The 21,280-nt window shown below is 41.9% G+C and overlaps 1 pseudogene; it reads right to left on the bottom strand.

Annotated features, from left to right (window-relative positions):
* Positions 1 to 7,914: 7,914 nt before the first annotated feature.
* On the bottom strand, positions 7,915 to 8,763 carry LOC139785119 (uncharacterized; annotated as a pseudogene).
* Between the last annotated feature and the right edge of the window lie 12,517 nt (positions 8,764 to 21,280).

The following is a 21,280-nucleotide window of genomic DNA, read 5'->3' as shown; positions in this document are numbered from 1 at the left end:
AATCGGATGATTATTAAAGAAGTAGGCTTAACTTGGTAAATAATTAGATTTCGATAATTATGTGAGCAAAATAGCATAGAATGCAATGGTTTAGCATGACATTTAATATTCTAAAGTAAAAAATGCGAAATGTTCATATTTGAATTGCAAAAACATGTTTCTTCGAAATATTCATATTTCTTATCAAAATTGTATATCTTACGCTTAGTAAAGCTAATCCAAACATGAATATCACACTTAATATGAATAATTATAATTAATTAAGAATTTTGTCAAAAAGTTTCGCATAATAAAATAATGGAAAATTTAAATAAAAAATCATATGGGCTTGTTTAGTTTACCCTCCTAAACACGAATATAATGTTTATTTATTGCTCCAACGCGTATTTCAAGTTTCGACTTGAACTTGTGAAAATCTATAATAATTGAATAAATCGCTTACAAACTATATGGGTAGCTTCGTATGGTCAAAAGAAATAAAACAAGCCTCATTGCAACTCGATCGGATCGTTATTGACAAAGTTGATTTTTTCAAGTATGGAAAATGAAAATTGTTAAATATTCATAAATCGTTAATTATCACTACAGATCTCTGTTAGTGGCATCAAACCATTTATAATAAGGTTTTACTCGACTCGAATATCTCATTATTTAGGGTAGTTACCATTTTAGGACTATTTTTGTTCTAATTGTCCGATTCGTTAATTATCGATATTTTTGCACTTGTCTTATCTCCCTGAACCTATCTATGTTATCAAAACTCAAAATATAACGCTATTTCAAATTCTCACAATAACTTCACCCTTTCGGTACGCACATGGAATGCGCTATGTGAATCAAATAAAAAGCATGTGGCTACGTTTGTCTTATCAAAATACATGAAAAAATATCATATTTATCCGTCTCAAGTCCTTAGACTTGTTTTTAAGAAAACTATCGCGTTTCCAAGTCCTCAAAGTTTACTGACTATCTATATACACTTAAGGGGATCCTGCAGCCGTATGATTTACCGACATTATCGTTTTTAGATGGATCTTTTAATTGGCTTTATAGAATTGCAAAAATCTTTTACAGGATTAAAGTCCGCACAAAAATCTAGGGTAACAAACGCGATTTTATATCAAAAACATCAAAAAATTAAAAATATTACTTATTTGGGCACATACAGCTGTCACCTGACGACAATATTTGCTTAAAACAAAAATTCTGCAGTTTATACATACATAATGTTTATCATCCTCCCTTGGGAAAACATGTAGGAATAATATCGTGTAAGTAGAAGTAAGATTCAATGCGTACAAAAAAAGATCCATCTAAAAATTATTTTAGTAATGCAAATACGGATGCAGAATGACAAGAAGAGCAGTGTTGCGTGCAACAGTAGTTGCCGGATCTTGTCAGAGATGGCGCTGCAATCGCAGCCAGGACCGCGCGAACAGCGCTGTGAGCGTGAATTGGACCCGGGACTGCAGCCCCCTTGCCCGTTCTAGACAGGAAGGATGATCCTACTCGCGGCTCATCCTAGTGAGTAGAGTAGACGGATAAAAATAATTGATTATCCATGATTTTTACCCGTCTACACTACTCACTAGGATGAGCCGCGAGCAGGATTATCCTCCAGTCTAGAACGGGCATCTTCTGTATTGTATTATATATATACAGGGTGTCACTGAATGTTTGGTACTTTTCTCATATTTAGATAGAGCGAGCCAAACTGAGTCGAAAAGTCATGTACCATTTTGCAATTTTCGCAATAGTTGATGAGTTATTAATGATTAAAAATCGCCGTATTAGCCCGGCCCACCGCCAAATCCAAGCGCGCGGCGAGATGCGGCCGCCCCGCGGTCGGCGCGCGGGCAGTTGTTTTCTACAAGCGGCGATGATTACGCACGAGCGGCGCGTAACGCCGGGCCGCCGTCCTGAGCGATGATAGTTTCTCGCCTTTTTTAAATAGAAATAAAATTTTCTAACAACATAGAAAAATTTTATGTGCGTACGTATGTACATACGTGTGTACATGCATACACACAGGAACATATCAATTGTACTGCTTAAAAAAGCGATTACTCAATTTACTTTTTTTCTTTTATTAAGTAACGGTTGTCTTTAAGAAAGAATATTTTCTTGATGATAGTCTTAAAATGTACAAATTTTAGAAAGAGTCTTTATCATGTACTCGAAAGAAGAATTTATACTCCTTCAAAGAACATAATAAAATTTTATCAAAGAAAAGTCAAAATAATAAATAAAGTAATATGAGGACCCTCGAGATTAAAATAGGAGAAGTCAAGGCTATGAGGGTCAGACGCAGATCACAGTGCGTAATATCAGAAATAACTGATTTATTCGTCGTTTTGATACATTACATCGATCCGTACGTTTCGGCTCAGTTTTGAGCCATCTTCAGCGGTAGTTACAGAAATTAAGTTACACGTTCTCCGTACCGTATGGTGAGTATACTGATTCAAAGTATCAGAAAAATAGACCAATTGATCCATATCTGTAAATTTGTTCAATTAATGTTGAGATATTAAAAAGATCCCTTAGGAAACTCACCATTCAGTTTGAAAAACGTGGAATACAGAGCCATGTACATAATAAATACTCTCTGCGAGAAGACTTGACGATCTTATCGACACGACACATGCACAGCAATGATATGAAAGGTCTTGCAAGAAGAGGCATGTCGTAGGTCAACACACCGGCGAGGATTATAACAAAGCACGATTTGACACCGTCTCAAAATGACACGGATTTTTTGCATCATGCATATGTCACGGTTTTGAGCAAATTGTAATCCATGCTCATGAACTTTGGTCGTTGGCAAATCGGGGTTTTACTATTGGTACATGTAATATTGTGACGGTGTCAAATCGTGCTTTGTTATAATCCTCGCCGGTGTGTTGACCTACGACATGCCTCTTCTTGCAAGACCTTTCATATCATTGTGTGTCGTGTCGACAAGATCGTCAAGTCTTCTCGCAGAGAGTATTCATTATGTAAATGGCTCTGTATTCCACGTTTTTCAGACCGAATGGTGAGTTTTCTAAGGGATCTTTTTAATATCTCAATATTAATTGAACAAATTTAAAGATATCGATCAATTGGTCAATGTTTCTGATACATTGAATCAGTAAACTACTCACCATACGGTACGGAGAACGTGTAACTTAACTTCTGTAACTACCGCTGAAGATGGCTCAAAGCTGAGCCAAAACGTACGGATCGATGTAATGTATCAAAACGACGAATAAATCAGTTATTTCTGATATTACGCACTGTGATCTGCGTCTGACCCTCATAGCCTTGACTTCTCCTATTTTAATCTCGAGGGTCCTCATATTACTTTATTTATTATTTTGACTTTTCTTTGATAAAATTTTATTATGTTCTTTGAAGGAGTATAAATTCTTCTTTCGAGTACATGATAAAGACTCTTTCTAAAATTTGTACATTTTAAGACTATCATCAAGAAAATATTCTTTCTTAAAGACAACCGTTACTTACTAAAAAAAAAAAGTAAATTGAGTAATCGCTTTTTTAAGCAGTACAATTGATATGTTCCTGTGTGTATGCATGTACACACGTATGTACATACGTACGCACAAAAAATTTTTCTATGTTAGAAAATTTTATTTCTGTTTAAAAAAGGCGAGAAACTATCATCGCTCAGGACGGGGGCCCGGCGTTACGCGCCGCTCGTGCGTCGCGCCGTGTCATCATCGCCGCTTGTAGTAAACAACTGCCCGCACGCCGACCGCGGAGCGGCCGCATCTCACCGCGCGCTTGGATTTGGCGGTGGGCGGGCCAATACGGCGATTTTTAATCATTAATAACTCATCAACTATCGCGAAAATTGCAAAATGGTACATGACTTTTCGACTCAGTTTGGCTCGCTCTATCTAAATATGAGAAAAGTACCAAACATTCAGTGACACCCTGTATATATATATCTATAATATATATTACAATATATATATATATATATATATATATATATATATATATATTGTTACAATATATATATATATATATATTGTCACGACTTTTTCACTCCCGGAGCGGTCCGGGACGTGTGCCGGATCAAAAGGGGAAAGGAGAGCGGGATGATAGGCCTCTCCGGTGATTCTCTCGCACCTCCGACACTCCACGAAAAGATTCTAATGTTGGGCGCCAGACGCGTAAATTCGCGTCCGCGAAATCGCGAGAAACCAAAAACGAGACGCAAAACGAAATGAGTCGGTGTGCGAGGGAGTGGCTAGCTCGACCTAATAGCAGGGCGGGGTTGATGAAGGGCAGCGCGGTATTCGGCGGGGTGACGCAAAATAATCAAGATCACGAACTCAAGCGGTTAACAGATAAAAGATAACATTTATTCGGTAGAAATTTCTGGATGGAACAGTAAGTGCCAATGTGGCTTTCAAAACAAAAGCAAATAGCAGGTGGTAGATAACGCGGGCGTCAAATTTCGAATACAAAATATGATAACGCGGACGCCAGAAATAAACGGAAAATTACGTTAACTCAGTAAACGCGCGGAAGGCGCAGCAAGAGAACGTGTGAGGAAAACTAAACTTACAAAATCATCGAGATCATATAATTTCACAGCTAATAATAGTAGAAGGGTTCGCGGACAAATCACATAGAATATCGGTACAAATTACGACTGCCTACGACATAACGGAAATCAACGCGAAATAATAGCGCGAAATACCGCGAAATGATAATGCGCCACGCTTGGAGCGCGTGAACGCAAGTTCCCAAACCCGTGCAGGGATTCTGTCGCCATAAGAATCTTACTCTAACGCAAGTAATAATCTCAATCTAACGCAGGGAATAATCTTAAACTAACGCAAAGAGTAATCTTAAACTAACGCAAAGAATAATCTTAAACTAACGCACGAGCGCGACGCGAGTAACGTCCCAACGCAAGAAGGAACGAACGCAACATGTGATATCGCCAGGGATATCCTCACGCGAAGAATAAGGCGCCGGGGCGCTTGATGTAACGCGAAATACTAAACTAACGCGAGAAAATAGACGGAATTACCGCGACCAATGCTATAACTAACGCGAAATGACCGATTTATCCTAACGCACGAAACGGAGAATACGCAAGTGATTCTGATCGAACGCAACACCCGCGATCGTCAGCAATCGTCCAACGCGAAAAATGATGCGCCGAGACACTCGGCATAACGCGAAATACTCGAATTAACGCGAGAAAGATTACGGAATTACCGCGAGTAATAACGAGACGCAACCTTAGGTCGACGCGGATGGTATCTTAAGGCGAACCACATCCTACCGCGAATAATATCTCAACGCAGCCGATATCGCGAGGATAGTCTAAATGCCCGAACGCGAATCGTAAGTAACGCAATTAAACCAACGCGAATATCCCTCTGACGCCATTAATATCGCGTGCAGAATCTACGATTCGACCGGGCGCAATACTACGCATAACGAGACACGCGGTCGTGAACGTGAAGGGCGCGAGAAATGGCGTATTCGCGATATCGAACGTCGTCATCGACGCGCCTACCGCGATCTCCAGAGGTTCGTAGATTTCGATCGCGATCCCACGGCCACGAGACCATTCCGGTGCCCCTCGCTCTCGCTATCGATCGCTAAATACGCCTTGTCGGCGAATACGCTAATTATCGCGAATTTTCCCGAGCGAGAGCGCGACCCGGGGAGCGGTGTCGTGGCTTTACATAAAACGTTACCGAGGCAACCTCACCGTAGGCAGATTCTCTCCCGAGGGTCCTCGCCGTCGTCCCAAGGGTCGAAAGAGAGCAGCCGGACGTCGTACTCAGCTCCCAAAATGCGACTTAACGCGAAGAGAATATCGCGACTTGGCCTTTGACGTGCGTCGGTTATCGAGGACGATCCACGAATGCTCCCGAAATTTTGCTCGATGGCGGAATCGATAGCGCACCCCACCCCGGGCGTACGCGGCCCCGCGACGTTGGAGCGCGGACCAATGAGGGGTGAGCTCGCAGGCTCGCGGCGGATTCGTGCGTAGGGCCGTGAATTACGGCTTTCCGCAGGGCGCTAAACGGCCCTTCGCTCGCGCGGCAACTTTTCCGGGATTCTTCCCGGCGGCGGACGGGACGTGTCTGCCTCCGTGTTCCTCCTTTTCGGTTCGGGAATGGCGGCCGCCTATCCCGGAATCCGGTCAGCAGTGTGAGGAGGGCAGATGAGCTGATTTAGCCCCGGCGTCCCGGGGCCCTGCCATTATGGGTCCGCCCGCCGCTGTGTCACGCGCCGCGCGCGTGTTTTCCTGCGCTCCGTCGCTCTCGGCGGCCCGCGAGTCGCTTCGATCCGCTTTCCGTCGTCCGGTCTCTCGCCGTTACCCTTCTCGTCGACTCCGCTTTCGCGTCCTCTGCATCCTCTCAGGAAACTCCGGTCTTCGGCTCGGTGAGGCGCCACGCAAATGATACAAAATAAAATAAAAGGGATCAGTAATTTGTAACGCAATTATAATATGCCCCTGGAGATCTCGCATCGATTCGTTGAACCGTCCTCGGGCGTGAAAAAGGTCGCGAAACCCGCGCCTTGTGACGGCGGCGGGGCGCTGCAACTATGCAGCGAAACTGCAACGTCACAATATATATATATATATATATAATGTGATAGAGCATGATTGTGTGCACATAATCCTGTATAATTTTTCTCAATATATCCTCACTTGTTACGTAGTTGTTGCAGCTTCTGAAGGTTGTTAGGAAAGCACACCTAATTGTTAAATATTTCTGGTAAATTAAGAATATTAGTCACATTTTGAACACATCTGCTGATCGAAGGTTGACTAATAGCCATGTGAATATTTCTTCCTATGCAATTCTGATAGCTGCCTGATGCATAAAAACGTAATGCAGCTAAAACCTAGAAAAAAGTTTTATTATACATATAATAAATAATTTATATTCTGCATGTGTTGTACATACTTGTACAGTTACGTCCAAAGCTGAAGACCGTGACGGTTCTATTAAATTGTCTTCTACAATATTAATAAGCCTGTTTGTTGATTCTTTTTTCAATCAAAAAATATTTCTGAACTGTCGTTCTGGTAATTGAAATGGATCATCCCTTATGTGAAAACGCGGTTTTTCATTAAAATTATAAATATTTTCCAATTGTTCAGCGATATAAAGCTGAATAGCATTTTCATATGCCATATCCATTGCCACTACAAATTGAGTTCACCTCACATCGAATAACCTCACTTTTATCGCGATTTATCCACTCGATACCAATCGTTCGATATTTTCTCGCATACGATACATCTCATTCATTCAAGAATACCATTTAGTATCGTATGCGATATCCCATGCGATATCTAGGGTCCTCGTTTCAAGAATAGGGTCCCAGTTCGTGGAGGGGGGATGACGTCATCGACGTGGAGGGGGGGAGGGGAGGGGGTGGTGGGTGGCGGGATTGGGGGAGGGGAATAAATTTAAAAAATAAATAAATAAGAAATTAAATAGATTAATAAATAAAAAATTAAATAGATTAATAAATAGATAAATTAAAAAAAATTAAATAGATTAATAGAAAATTAAATAGATTAATGAATAGATAAATAAAAAATAGATAAATAGAAAATTAAATAAATAAATAATTATGGTGCCGAAGATCATTTTTTCTAGGTCTACGTTCCAAAATCAACAAAACCATATTTACGTGACTTAAACAATAGATTTTAGTTGAACGCAGGTAGAGGCTCTTTCAAGATCACTTGGGTCCACTGGGCCGAGAGTACCTTTTTTCTTTTTGTGGGGAAATGAGAGTGGAAGACAGGAACGGACAAGTTCGTACGTGAGGAGGCTAATGTTAGATGAAAACGGAAAGATAGATTGAAAAATAATTTTGCCACTATTTATGCTAATATTTAATTTTATTCGTTATTTACATTTTTGCTTCATATACAATGTTATCCAAGGCGAAAGCTAATAGTTCGCAATCTATGAGCGAACTTCCATCGGACACCTCACTCAGTACTTTTCTCGCCTGACATTTATCCGTGATATGATTTTATCGCAAGATTGTTACAAAATGTTTATATTTATTACTAACATGCTGTATATTTTGACATAAATTGAAATATACATGTTCGACACATTGTTTGATTTCAAACAAAAATAATATAGTTGCTGGTATCATGTATAAGCATGTATCGCGCAACATAAGTTTTACAATATTAGCGTCACGCATTTTAACAAGTTCTATAATTAGATCTCGAATACGCAGCGATGAACCGACAGTCGACTGCATGAGTTGTTCGATATCCATGCGTCTTTCGATGATCGTTGTCCACGTTGCATGAGGAAACACGATCTGATTTCCCCGATTGTCGCCAAGAATCAATTCCACAAAGGATGTAGATCCCACATTGATTCCGATATCCAAATACTTGTAAGCCGTGACTGTCAGGGCAAATCGTCTGCCCAAGATACGAGGCGTATAACGAGGTTCCGATTTATTGAAACTGTAGAAAAATAAAGTAGATAAATTAATAAAATTAGAAAAAATAAATTTTAAAAAATTTATGTAAAGTAATACTTACGTTTTGCGCTCGTCCGATGAAACTTCACGAGGCTTAGGCGTATAACGAGGTTCCGATTTTTCACGAGGGTACGGTACGTAATAATTCATACTTGTGCTGCTTCCCTCGAAGCCGCGAAATCCCTTATCGGGAATGTCGTGAGTGAACATCCACTTCTCAGAATTATTTACGTCTTCACTGCGACCAGCCATTGTTCTTATTTCTCCGTAAAAGGTATACTTTTTTCACTGTTGAAGTTGTCGCTTCGAACGATGAGACTCGATTGATTTTGACTTCGTAACACTAGTTAAAACGTTAATTCCGTTTGCAACGTTTTAGAAAATTGGATGGCGCGCGCAGATGAAAAATTATAAGGAAAGGGATAATTCCCCTTCCTTTAACATTTTCAAGCACCAATGCCAGCGCTGCTTACGTAGAAGTTATAAAAAAATTCATACAAATGACTAAAAAGTGGAAAATGAACCAAGTATACGCGACAACACCCTACCTTCAAAATTATGATGTGGTGGGGGAAATTAGGAGAAAAAATCCACTAACAACTAATGGGAATGGGGAAAAGAAAATAAAGCATTGTAAAATTATATAATTTATTTTTTTAAAAGATCCCAATTCTTCTGGCGTCGCGACCATCAGTTAAATAATTTTAATACATTTTGTAATGCGCAATTCTTAACATGTTTTCCGCATCGCATAGTGTTAGTAACATCTAGATTATTTAAAGATTTGACATCTTCGTAATCCGCATCCAAAGTCTCGATGATCAGCTTTTCTCTCGCATAATTCTCAAGTAGATCTACCAGCCATTCCTGTTTCTGGCATCCCTTGACGTACACGAGAGTCGGTATCTCGTCATCCTCTTCTGTACCAAGCACGGCTGACGTAATTAGACGTTTTACCATACCGTAAGGCACGTTTCCCTCATCCCATGGTAATCCATGGTGATTTGCAATCAACCAGGAAGCACATGACTTGTCAGATTTTGTGAGAAGACTCCACGGCATGGGGCACGTAAAGATGTAATGCTCCAGAACGGTCCCGTTTCTCAGCACCGCTGCCTCCTTTACGACAAATTTCATCCCGACGATGAATCCTTGCAGATCGAAAAACGTTGGCACGATCATGATGCAACGAAGGAACGATCCGTACTGTACCGTATCGCGCTACATATGTCGCTCTTATATTGGAATATTTGTCAACATGGCGATTTACATGAGTTTGCGCACTACATTAGACAACGGGCAGTATTCTATCACGCGATCGTGCAGGCGGTTACATTTTCTTTACAGTCAAATTCTATTCGCACATCCACGGTGGCGCTCTTGACAGACTCGTTTTGTTGCGAGCAATCGATGACAACAAAAGATCCTTCCATCAGGAATGTATACACGCTGCAAAGCGTATCACTGGAATCGTATCCGTAATAAGTTTTACGAAAACGCGCGTACATATCAAAAAGAAGGCCGTATCGATTTTTAGTAAAATCTAGGTTCAAGTCATCGTACGGATAAAATTCGGAGTTTAGATAAAGCTTGACATTGGTCAAATTACAGTCGTCGAATACGCTAACATTTTGAGACATGATATTTGTGGTGTCCTGAGGTGGTTAAATAAAACACTCAGTTGTAACAATCGACAATAAGATATGTATTGGTAATAATCGGGGAGATAACAGAGTATAATGTGTGTATCCCTTGACGGTCACCGGGTAACTAGCTCTATCCCCGCTCGTTCCTACTCACTGAGGTGATACCTTTTCGGGGATCGCTGATCACAGTACACGCACCGGTACCGTGTTAATGTGAATACATTACAATTCCTCCCTTTTTATTTCTCGCTACTATAACGATTTCTTAATCGATTGGAACGGCGCAATACTTTCTCTGGTTCGCTCACAGGTGCAACTTTAACGTTAGTTTTATTATCATTTGGCGGAATGAATCGGACGATCTGATCGACGTGTCGTTTCCAAACTTTGCCAGTTTCTACTTTAACTTCGAACGTTACTGGAGATAATTTCTTTATAATTTGACCTTCGACACGCTTATTACTACGTACACTGAAATCATCGACCATCACACTCTCGCCAATTTGGAAATCGACATTTCGATTGCCTTTTCTATTCGCTACCTGTGCCAGCTGCTTCGCTCGTACATCATCGCTCACGCTCGGCTTTAATAAATCGAATCTCGTCCTCAACTCTCGCTTATACATCATGTATGCAGGCGTTCTTCCCGTTGTACAATGCTCGGTAGCTCTATAATCGAACAAGAAGAGATTAATTGCATAATCAAGCGATTTGCCACTTTTGACAATTTTATCTACTTTGTCTTTGAATGTTTCAACGAAATTCTCGGCTGCGCCGTTGGTCGCAGGATGATGCGGTGCAGTGAAGCTATGTTTTATACCGTTGATTTTACAAAACTCTTGAAATTCGATACTCGTGTACTGCGTACCGTTATCACTCACTAAATGTCTCGGAAGACCGAAACGAACTAAAACTTTCTTAAATTCTTCAATTACTCTCGGGGCCTGAGTGCACTTTTGCATATCAATAATTTCAGGCCACTTCGAGTAAGCATCGATAATCAACATAAACATATGACCGTGAAACGGACCTAAGAAATCTGTATGAATCCTACTCCAACATCTATCAGGGAATGGCCACGGCGTTAACGGAACACTCGCCGGTTTCTTACGCTCTTGCACGCACACTTTACATGATGCCGCAATGTTCTCAATGTCTTTATCGATGTTCGGCCACCATACGTACGATCTCGCCAGCATTTTCATCTTTACTATGCCGAAGTGGGATGCGTGCAATTCAGTTAGCACACATTTTTGCACTGATTCTGGAGCTACTACTCTGTATCCCCACATGAGACACTCCTTTTCTACCACTAGCTCGTCACGTTTCGCATAGAATATTTTCTCATACTCATTCATCTCGTTCGCGTTTGGCCATATACCCTTCACATACCGTACTATCTTACTAAGCATTTTATCGCGCTTTGTTTCTACTGCGATCTCCACCGCGTTTAATGTTTCCAACGACTCTTCGGCGTAATTTATCGATATATACTCGTTATCGAAAATTGGTGTGCTGTCTTTGACAGGAAGTCGCGAGAGTGCATCACAATTACCATTATGTTCTGATCTAACATATTCAATTTTATATATGAATCTCGACAGAAAATACGCCCATCTTTGCAATCTACTTGCTGTCGTTAACGGAATCTCTTGTTTTGGACCAAAAATAAAAACTAAGGGCTTATGGTCTGTTCTCAGCGTTATCTCTTTACCAAAAATATAATTATAATACTTTTTAAATCCGAAGACAATTGCACTCGCTTCCTTGTCAATGATGGCACGATTTAACTCTTTCTCGGGAACTACTTTCGACGCATATGCGATCGGTTTCTCTGTACCGTCTTTATATCGATGCGACAATATCGCTGATAACCCATACGACGATGCATCACACGATAATATAATTTCTTCGTTTGGATCGAAGTGAGCTAATACACACGGTGATACTAATTCTCTTTTCACCCATTCGAACGCTTCCTCGCACTCTTTTGTCCACTCAAACTTATCTCCTTTCGCACACTCATAAAGTGATTTTAGTTTAGTCGCTCTCTCAGGTAAAAATCTCGCATAATACGTTACAAGTCCCAAAAATGACTCTAACTGTTTTTTATCGACCGGCGTCGGAGCTTCAATCATTGCATTTACTTTAGTTCTCGACTTGTGCAACCCGTCTTTATTAATAACAAACCCCAACATATCTAATCTTTCTTTAAAAAAATCGCATTTGCTTATATTTACTTTGAAACCGTATTCCTCGAGTCTCTTACATACTGCGTACAACGTTCTAAATGCTCTTCATCAGTTTTGCCCGTGCAATAGATATTATCAAGATAAGGGATTACTCCGTCAATTCCAGCTAAACATTGCTCGATTTTCTGTTGAAAATCTCCCGGTCCCGATGCAATGCCCTCTGTCATTTTAGTATATCTGTACAACCCTTTGTGCGTTATTATCGTTAAATAATCTCGGCTACCTTCTTCTACCGGAATTTGCATATACGCATGCTCTAAATCAATCTGCGAAAACCTCTTGCCATTCCTCAATGCTATAAAAATTTCATCAATCAACGGTATCGGATGTCGATTTCGAACTAAATTCGGATTTAACGTTAATTTAAAATTACCGCAGATTCTAACGGAACCATCCGATTTTATTACCGGCACAATTGGCGTTGCCCATTCGCTCACATCGATTTTTTCGAGATGTCCCAATTTAACAAGACGATTAATTTCTTCCTCAACTTTGCTTGTTAATGCAAATGGCAAATGTCTCGCTTTTAACGCTATAGGCTGTGCATCTTTTTTCAACACTAATTTAAGCTTTCCTCTATTATACAACCCGGGGCCGGGACCAAACAATTTCGGGTATTTCTCTGGAAATTGTTTCGTCGCGTTATTTACATCTACTTTATTACAATCATTCGCGCTGCTCAACAAGTTCAATGGCAATGGCCACAACCCAAAAACTTTTAGCCATTGTCTACCGATCAAAATTGGACCATCACTTGTCATTACCCTCATTTTTAACGTTGCTTCCCGATTCCCTAATTTTACTTTCAAATTCTCTAATACTCCCTCACTTTCTAATGGGACTTTGCCATATGCATTCAACGCAGGCGCCTCGCGCGTGATTTTATTTTCGGGGAAATATTTATTTTTATCACTTTTCGAAATGATCGCAACGTACGAACCCGAATCAATTTCCATATCTATCTTTTTCCCATTAATCGTTACGTTTAAATACATAGGATCGGCTTTTACATTGTCGCTTTCTGCTTTACCGGTACCGCTCGTTGACTCGCCTATGTTGTCATCTACCAAGAGGAAGTCGTATACCGCCTCCTCCCGCCGCTGCTCCTCGCTCGTCGACTCTCGTTCTAGATGTTGAACCGCTGCCCTCTGAGATCGGCACATAGTTGCCAGGTGCCCCTTCTGCTTACAAGAATTACACGTGCTGTGTCGATGATAGCAATCACGTGCCCAATGGTTTGCCTTCCCACAGCAATAACATGATGAACGCCTCGCGCTCTGAACTTGTGTGTTATTGTGCGGAGCCCGGCTGCCACTGTTAGCCGGGGGTCTGTTGTTGTATCGCTGTCCTCGTCCTCGGACTCCGCGATAAGCACCTCTACCTCCCGAACTGGGATGATACTGTCTCTTTTTCTCACTCGCCCGCGAATTCGATTGAACTACGTTTACACTCGCGGCGCTGCTTGTTGTACCGGTACTAATTTTATCTGTTGTCGACGCGTTCTTTTCTGCTTCTTCCATCGCAGCAGCTATTTTGTATGCTGAATCGTACGTCAATTTATCTTCACGAAACAGTGCTTTTTTTGTTGCGTGATCTTTCAGTCCGCACACTAACTGATCCCGTAAAGCTACTTTAGCATCACCGAACTTGCAGTTTAACGATAAGCTTTTTTAATCTCGCCGCAAACTCCGCTACTGATTCCGTTGCGCTTTGGTGCGCTTGATAAAACTTGCATCGTTCCATCGTTTCTGACGGTTTCGGATTTAAGTGATCACTCACTAATTTTACTAACTCGGCCAAAGATTTTGTATTCGGCTTATCCGGCGCGCACAGATCACGAACTAGTTTATAAGTATCGGAACTTATTTTCGTTAACAACACTGCCGCTTGTTTCTCAGCTTTCACGTCGTTGGCTACGAAATATAATTCGAGCCTCTCTGTATGTTTCCCAGTCGTCTTTTCCTAACTGGAATTCCAGTTTCGTGCTGTTGCTCTCTCCTGCCATTGTGTGAGTTACCCTTGGCTTCTTGTTTTCGTTTTCACCGCTTTGCGGTTCCTTATCTTCGCCTTGTCGTTGTCCCTGCCTTTTGTTCACCTTGCTTACGTGAGTTCGCAGAATTTACGAAGCTCATCGATACCAAAATTCTCCTCGTATGCTAACTCTAACTGCTCTAGAGTTTCAATTAATTGAGGTTTCGTAAGCGTTGAATCCACGATGTTTTGAATAATCGATGGCACTTTTACTGTTTCTAGGAACCGACATTTAACACAATGACACCATAGTTCATTTTTGTATACCCTAATTGACAAAGTTTTATTTCCGTATGCAGTCAATTAGAAAAATATAAATTTTATTGCAACGCATTTTCACCGTTAATTGTCTCTTTTCACGTTATTTGTTCGTTTTATTGTCTAATGTTCCTTTTCCGAATACACACACGATGCACGTGAAAATTTTTGAATATTTGTAATATCGTTTACAGCGCACAATTTACCATTTGCGTAAATTTATTTCCGTATACTGCGCGAATATTATTCTTAAGTGACCGTCAAGTCGCTTCAATAGCGTTGTACACTCTCCGTTTACCGTGCTCTCCGACTGCTGTGGACTTCGAATACGGCGTGCCACCGCTCACTGTTCCACGAAATTTGCACGAAAACTATTTATCGTTATTGTCTTGAATAATTGCACCACGCGTTCGAAAATACCTCGTCGCCAAATTTGTGGTGTCCTGAGGTGGTTAAATAAAACACTCAGTTGTAACAATCGACAATAAGATATGTATTGGTAATAATCGGGGAGATAACAGAGTATAATGTGTGATCCCTTGACGGTCACCGGGTAACTAGCTCTATCCCCGCTCGTTCCTACTCACTGAGGTGATACCTTTTCGGGGATCGCTGATACAGTACACGCACCGGTACCCGTGTTAATGTGAATACATTACACATATTCTTGCGGCCGGTCTGCAGCGCAAAAATAAGTATCGCGGCTTCTCTAGCTGAGTCGCAGTCTTGACAGCCCACGAATGCTTGGTCGTGCTCTGCAAGAGGGGATACTCGTACAGATCCCACGAACGAAAACTGACACTAAGATATCGCCCGCTCCCCAAGGCCCGTAACAAGGATAGTTTATTAACCTCGTTTAACGTAACGTGAGGCATCGCCACTGTACTTTAAACAGTTCGATTTCCGGCTCCCTCGCCGGATCTCCTACAATGCAATTGTTGTCGCTACGCGCACGTATCAAAAATTAATTCGTGACGAGCATTAACAACGACGCGTTTGTAATCTTCACAAAAGCCCCAGCAACATCTTGAGCGGTACGCAAAAGTTGAAGTATCCTTCCGATATGCTCGATAAAACGTCCCATCCGGCATTCCGCATGAGTTGAGAATCATGATACGATAACGATACGTAGTTCTTGATGGTACTTGTTATTCCAACGTTTCTGTTGCGATCATCTCCACACCGTTGAGCTCGTATCGAATCTCGTCGAACATGACGCTGCACATTATTTACAAGCGTTGCCTGAGACTCGTCCTCGTCATTCCTTCTCTTTATTACCAATCGTCCTTCGACGTAGAGAAAGCTTTCACACGGCAACGTGTATAAATCTTGCTGTTGTATGAGTATTCTTATCTCATCGTTGTGTCCAAACGTCGTATTGGCATACGGATTGTACGTGTGAGTCTCAATCTTGACGACGCTATCGTCAAAGATCGGTTCACCTCCAATGTTTAAGATATTAGCCATTTCGTACGACGAAACCCAATGATTTCAAAAATTCAACGTTCGACGCAGTGAGTTTTCTTTGGCGATCGGATTGTCTCTCTAATTTTGTTACTCGTCTGTCGCACCTTCTCCACTTCGTTCAGTACGAGCATCTCACGGTTTACCACAGTCGTCGTCTTCGCACATGCAGTCTAACGGTGATCTCTTCTCCGCGAAAATCAATCAATCGACCGTCCTGATCCACGACGCGAATCGTTAGATCAGTAATGCTCCGTACGATGATCGGAAGGTAAATGATCTGCGCCGGCGTTTTCCGATATCTTATATCCTGGTGGCACATTCGGCGAAAACTCGTGTATCGTGTGCACGTACTTGTCGTTGCTGTATGCACCCGCGTCACGTTACACTCTATGCGAATGATGTTTTACACTGATGATATTTATCGGCACGTCCGATTCGTACATTGTCGCGGCTCCAGCACGCGATTCACTGAAAATCCCAGCAACGATCCAATGTTGTTCGGTTTGGTGAAATTTATCCGATAAGCACATTTGATCTCACTCTTCATGTTGTTGTTGGCTCGAATGATCACGGATATTCTTCATCTTCGCCAACATGTTTCTTTCTCGCAATATATTATTATTATTGGATTGGTCCAATTGTAAAATTGATTGTTTCAAATACGTGTCTATGTCATGCAATTCGTACGATCCTTCGGGAACGGTAATCTCCTTGTCGTCAAAGTAGAATTTATTGTTCGAAGAATTTACGTTCGGTATCGGTAATAGGTTTCGAAATCTGTCAGACCGAGCTCGTAATCGCCATCGCTCAAATCCACGGTGGGAAAGTAGCTTACCGCGAGGATGCTACTCTTGCCGGTGAGCGTAAATGTCAGTAACATGTTTGAATGAATACTGAGTCAAACAATGCAACGCCAGTCTTAAATTAATCGTCAACAGTCTGTAGAAGCGCAGACACCAGTTGTCCACAATTGCTTGATCGTATCGTTGATAAGGTGCGCGATTTACTCGATTTGCGTCACGTTGTTCTTTAGCTACAGCACCAATTCTCTCGGCGGTCGAAGATTACCATAACGGTCGAAATATATGGCTCGATCACCCCTCTTCGCGTATGCTACCCCAGTGAGTACCCGGCCTCAGGTTATCCAAATTCACGATGCACTCTTGTTTCGACGCACTCCATCCATCGGTAAGGTAGTAGGCATAAAAATACCTCTAAAATATGGAATGTGCATACGCTTTGCAAGTTGTTGCAGTTGTACGTGGTAGTTACACCTTTCGGAATTTTTAACGTTTTCTTGACTTTTTTTTTACTCGAGACTCCATGCCCGCGTTTGTACGGAGCGAGATAAAGTCCGTGACCTTCCATGCGCGATTGTGACGTTTCAGTTCTTCCAGCTGACACCGCAGAGAGTCTTGTCTTTCGCGACGACACGTCCTAGCGCTCTCTCGGCGAGAGAGCTGCGCTACAGCCGTCTGGGCCCATGAAGGCTAAGCGGAAGCTCGGAATGGGTTGAAAATGAAGACGAAGATGAAGACGAAGATGAAAAGAAGAAAGCAAATTCGAAAAAACGGATACTTCCGGCGGCGAAACGCGGTGGAATCTTGCCGATTCTACCGTTGTTGGGAGTTCTCGGTTCGTTGGAATCATAACCTGATTCCTGTCAACTTTTACGTTTAATATCTCGCTTCGCGGGGCCAGAGCGACACTTTTTTTCTGCCAGATTCTTTCGTTTCACGCAAAAACGCGTCGATTAAGTCTAAGTTCTACGAAATCGGTGAGGAGGCCCAAATTCTTCAGATTTACCGCAAATTCTATAAGCTATGCTAATATCTTCTTTACGTAATTCTTACAGATGGGGCGCAGCCACCGGAAAACAGCGGCAGGAGCAGTCGCAGCAGCGAAGGCCGTAGTACGTGCACAACTACAGTCGTGATGAGCGGCAGCAGCCGCTTCAGCAACGGCAGCGCCAGAAGCGCGCCGCGGCGGCGGCGGCGGCGGCGGCTACGGCGGGGCAGGGACAACAGATGCGGCATGTGCGGCAGGAAGAACTACAGCGGCAGCAGCAGCGACAGCGACACCGTTCGAAACAGGTGTTCCTGCTGCGACCCGCAGCAGTGGCAGCAACAGCAGCATTGGCAGCGTCGTCTGCCCGTTGAATCTTCCAGGTATGTATATACGCAAGGATATTACTACATTTATCGTCGATGTGTACCGCGCGATTGTTAATTACTTTTTCAATTTTTTTCACACAAGCGATCAAGATGGACTTATCGCCCAGGCGAGAAATAGAGGTCCTCTCGCGTACGCGAAAGACGAAGGGCGCTCGGTAAGTAGACTCAAACGACGCGCGCGCGTGCGTGTGTGTGTGTGGTGTGCGTGCGTGCGTGCGTATGTGGTTATGTGTGCGTGTGCGTGTGCGTGCGTGGTGCGTGCGTATGCTGTGTGCGTGTGCGTGTGTGTGGTGCGCGCGCGCGCGCGTGTGTGCGTGCGCATGTGTTGTGCGTACGCGTGTGTGCGTGAGGTGTAGCGTGTTAATCATTTTTCTTTCACAGCACCACACGTAGACTCATGATACACTCCAGGCCCGCCCCTACCGACGACGGGGAGCGAGAGAAAACGACGTTACCTTCTCTATTTTGTTTCGTTTGTTTCATTCAGCGCGCGCAGCGCGTACTTAATCATCTCCTATTTTATTCAGACTGCGGTAAACACCACGCGTATCGTACATACCATTGTATAAAACTCCGTTTATTTGTAAAATAAAAAGGCTCTCGCATAAATGTCGTAAATCTCATTGGCCCCCTTCCTCTTTTTTCCTTCACACTATTCCATATTCCCTTTCTTTCCCATTCCCCTTTTCCCCCCGTCGATGTGGCCGCCACCTTGTCGCGGTGACGGGGCTTGAGCGTGCGTTCCTTCCTTGGAGACACACCGACCAAGAGCGGCCCACAAGAGTCTCGAAATAATTTAACATACTTACCTTCTACTTACCTCGTCCATCCGCGATGATCCATCGTTGTCCAGCGTTGATCCGGTATGCGGTAAGGCGATGATCCGGAAAGCTGATCCAGCAGCGGATGATCCATCCGAGGCAGGAACCTGAAACAGAAAAGAAGAATTAAGGTGGAAGCACATAAAATTGCAGGAGCCATGAGCAGAATGCAGAAGCCATATGCGCATGCGCTATGGTATCTGCAATCTGCCATGGCTTCTGAATTTTCAATCTACATAAAAATACATAAGCATAGTTCATGTAGATTGAAAATTCAGAAGCCATGGGCAGAATGCAGATACCATGGGTGCTTTCCAGCAACGGAACACAGTCATACAGTGCGACACAGTGTTACACAATGTTGACTTGTAGCTGAAACGCTGTTTAGCTTTTTATTTCACCGCCAGAATGGAGGGCAGTCACTTTACATAACCTGATCTAACTTGTCACTAGGTTTTTGACCTAAGACACTTGACTTCTCCTCACCCCCGAAGATAAACCTACAAAAAAACCCGTTTCGCGCGGTGATCAACGAGCGTGATAATCAGTTGGTGAAACTGTTGTTAAAGCATGGTGCCCAAGTGGCAGTGCAAGATGTAAACGGTAAAAGCCGTTACATTTAGCAGCTGTTGTGGCAGGTAAGAAGTTACGTTGCGTACAGAATTTTTTGCCCTAGTATAGAGCTGTTCTACATCGCGAGTCTGTTTGTAGATTGTATGCTTTAGCCGCCCTCGTTAAAGCCGATCCGACTGCGGGCGACTTTGAAGGGACGCTCAAGGTTGCACGGTGCTCCATTGGGCTTGTTACAAACGGCAACTCGAATTGCGTGGAGTATCTTTGGAATCATAACGTGTTCGATTCTTTGGAAGGCATGTAGTTTCTTACACTTCAAAATGATTATCCAACAATGCGTTACGTATGTCAAGCTGATTTTTTGACGTAGAACTACGTCTTTCCCGGAGAGGGGGGGGGGGTAACTTCGGTGTGCACGACTGCAACGTTTTCTTGCACGTTTTCTTGCAACGTTTTCTTGCAACGTTTTCTTGCAACGTTTTCCGCGAACTACTTATTTGTTAATAGACCGAATTTTAAAGAATTATATATGAAACAGGGGTAGAATATCCGGGAATGGCGGGTGGTGGGGTTATTCTTGCAACGTTTTCCCGCGAACTATTTATTTGTTAATAGACCGAATTTTAAAAAATTATATATGAAACAGGGGTAGAATTTTCCGAGAATGGCGGTGGTGTTGTTAATTTTTCGATACCGTTTTTTTTAAACTGGTTGCGTAAGTTTTTTGACGTATTTCTGCAACGTTTTCTTGCAACGTTTTCCGCGAACTACTCATTTGTTAATAGACCGAATTTTAAAGAATTATATATGAAACAGGGGTAGAATTTTTCGATATCGATTTTTTTTAAATCGGTTGCGTAGTTTTTTTTCTTGCAACGTTTTCTTGCAACGTTTTCCGCGAACTACTTCCCTTACGAAAAAGTAGTACTAGCAATCAGTACTCAGTACTGAGTGATCAGTACTCGTGGTATTGAGAGTATTAGTATGTTAATACTCATGAATACTGCAGAATGGTCAGTACTGTGTCTGTCAGTGCTTACAGTACTGGCAGTACTACAAGCAATATACTCATTAGTACCTCAAGTATTGAAGTGGTCAGTACTTTATCAGATTAATATTCGGAGTACTATCATGATAGTACTGCCAGTACTGTAAGAACTAATAGGCACAGTACTGACCATTCTGCCAATATTCTTGAGTATTAACATACTAATACCCAATCAGCAGACAATGTTTTTTAAATGTGTTTTTAATATTTATTTTAATTAATTATACATTTGTACAATTCATTGTAAAAATAATATTTATTTAATGTTTATTAAATATTTATTTCACATTAATTATTTATTTGAAGTAATAATTTAGAAAAAATATTTATTAAACGTTTATTTAACGTTTATTTAATATTTGTTTTACACTAGAACATTACAAGCGCGCGCTACGCGCGCGCCATTTAGCTTTTTTTCTATATCATTACACAAAACATTTGCAACACTATTGCTCTTTAATAATAACATATTAAGAAAAATTCAACGGTATATACATAA

This window comes from Temnothorax nylanderi, unplaced genomic scaffold (assembly GCF_030848795.1).
Source record: "Temnothorax nylanderi isolate EJ_2023f unplaced genomic scaffold, tnyl_v1.0 TNYL_tig0741_pilon, whole genome shotgun sequence".
In the NCBI taxonomy this organism is placed as follows: domain Eukaryota; kingdom Metazoa; phylum Arthropoda; class Insecta; order Hymenoptera; family Formicidae; genus Temnothorax; species Temnothorax nylanderi.
The sequence above is the reverse complement of the archived record's forward strand: the minus strand, read 5'-3'. Positions and strand labels throughout refer to the sequence as shown.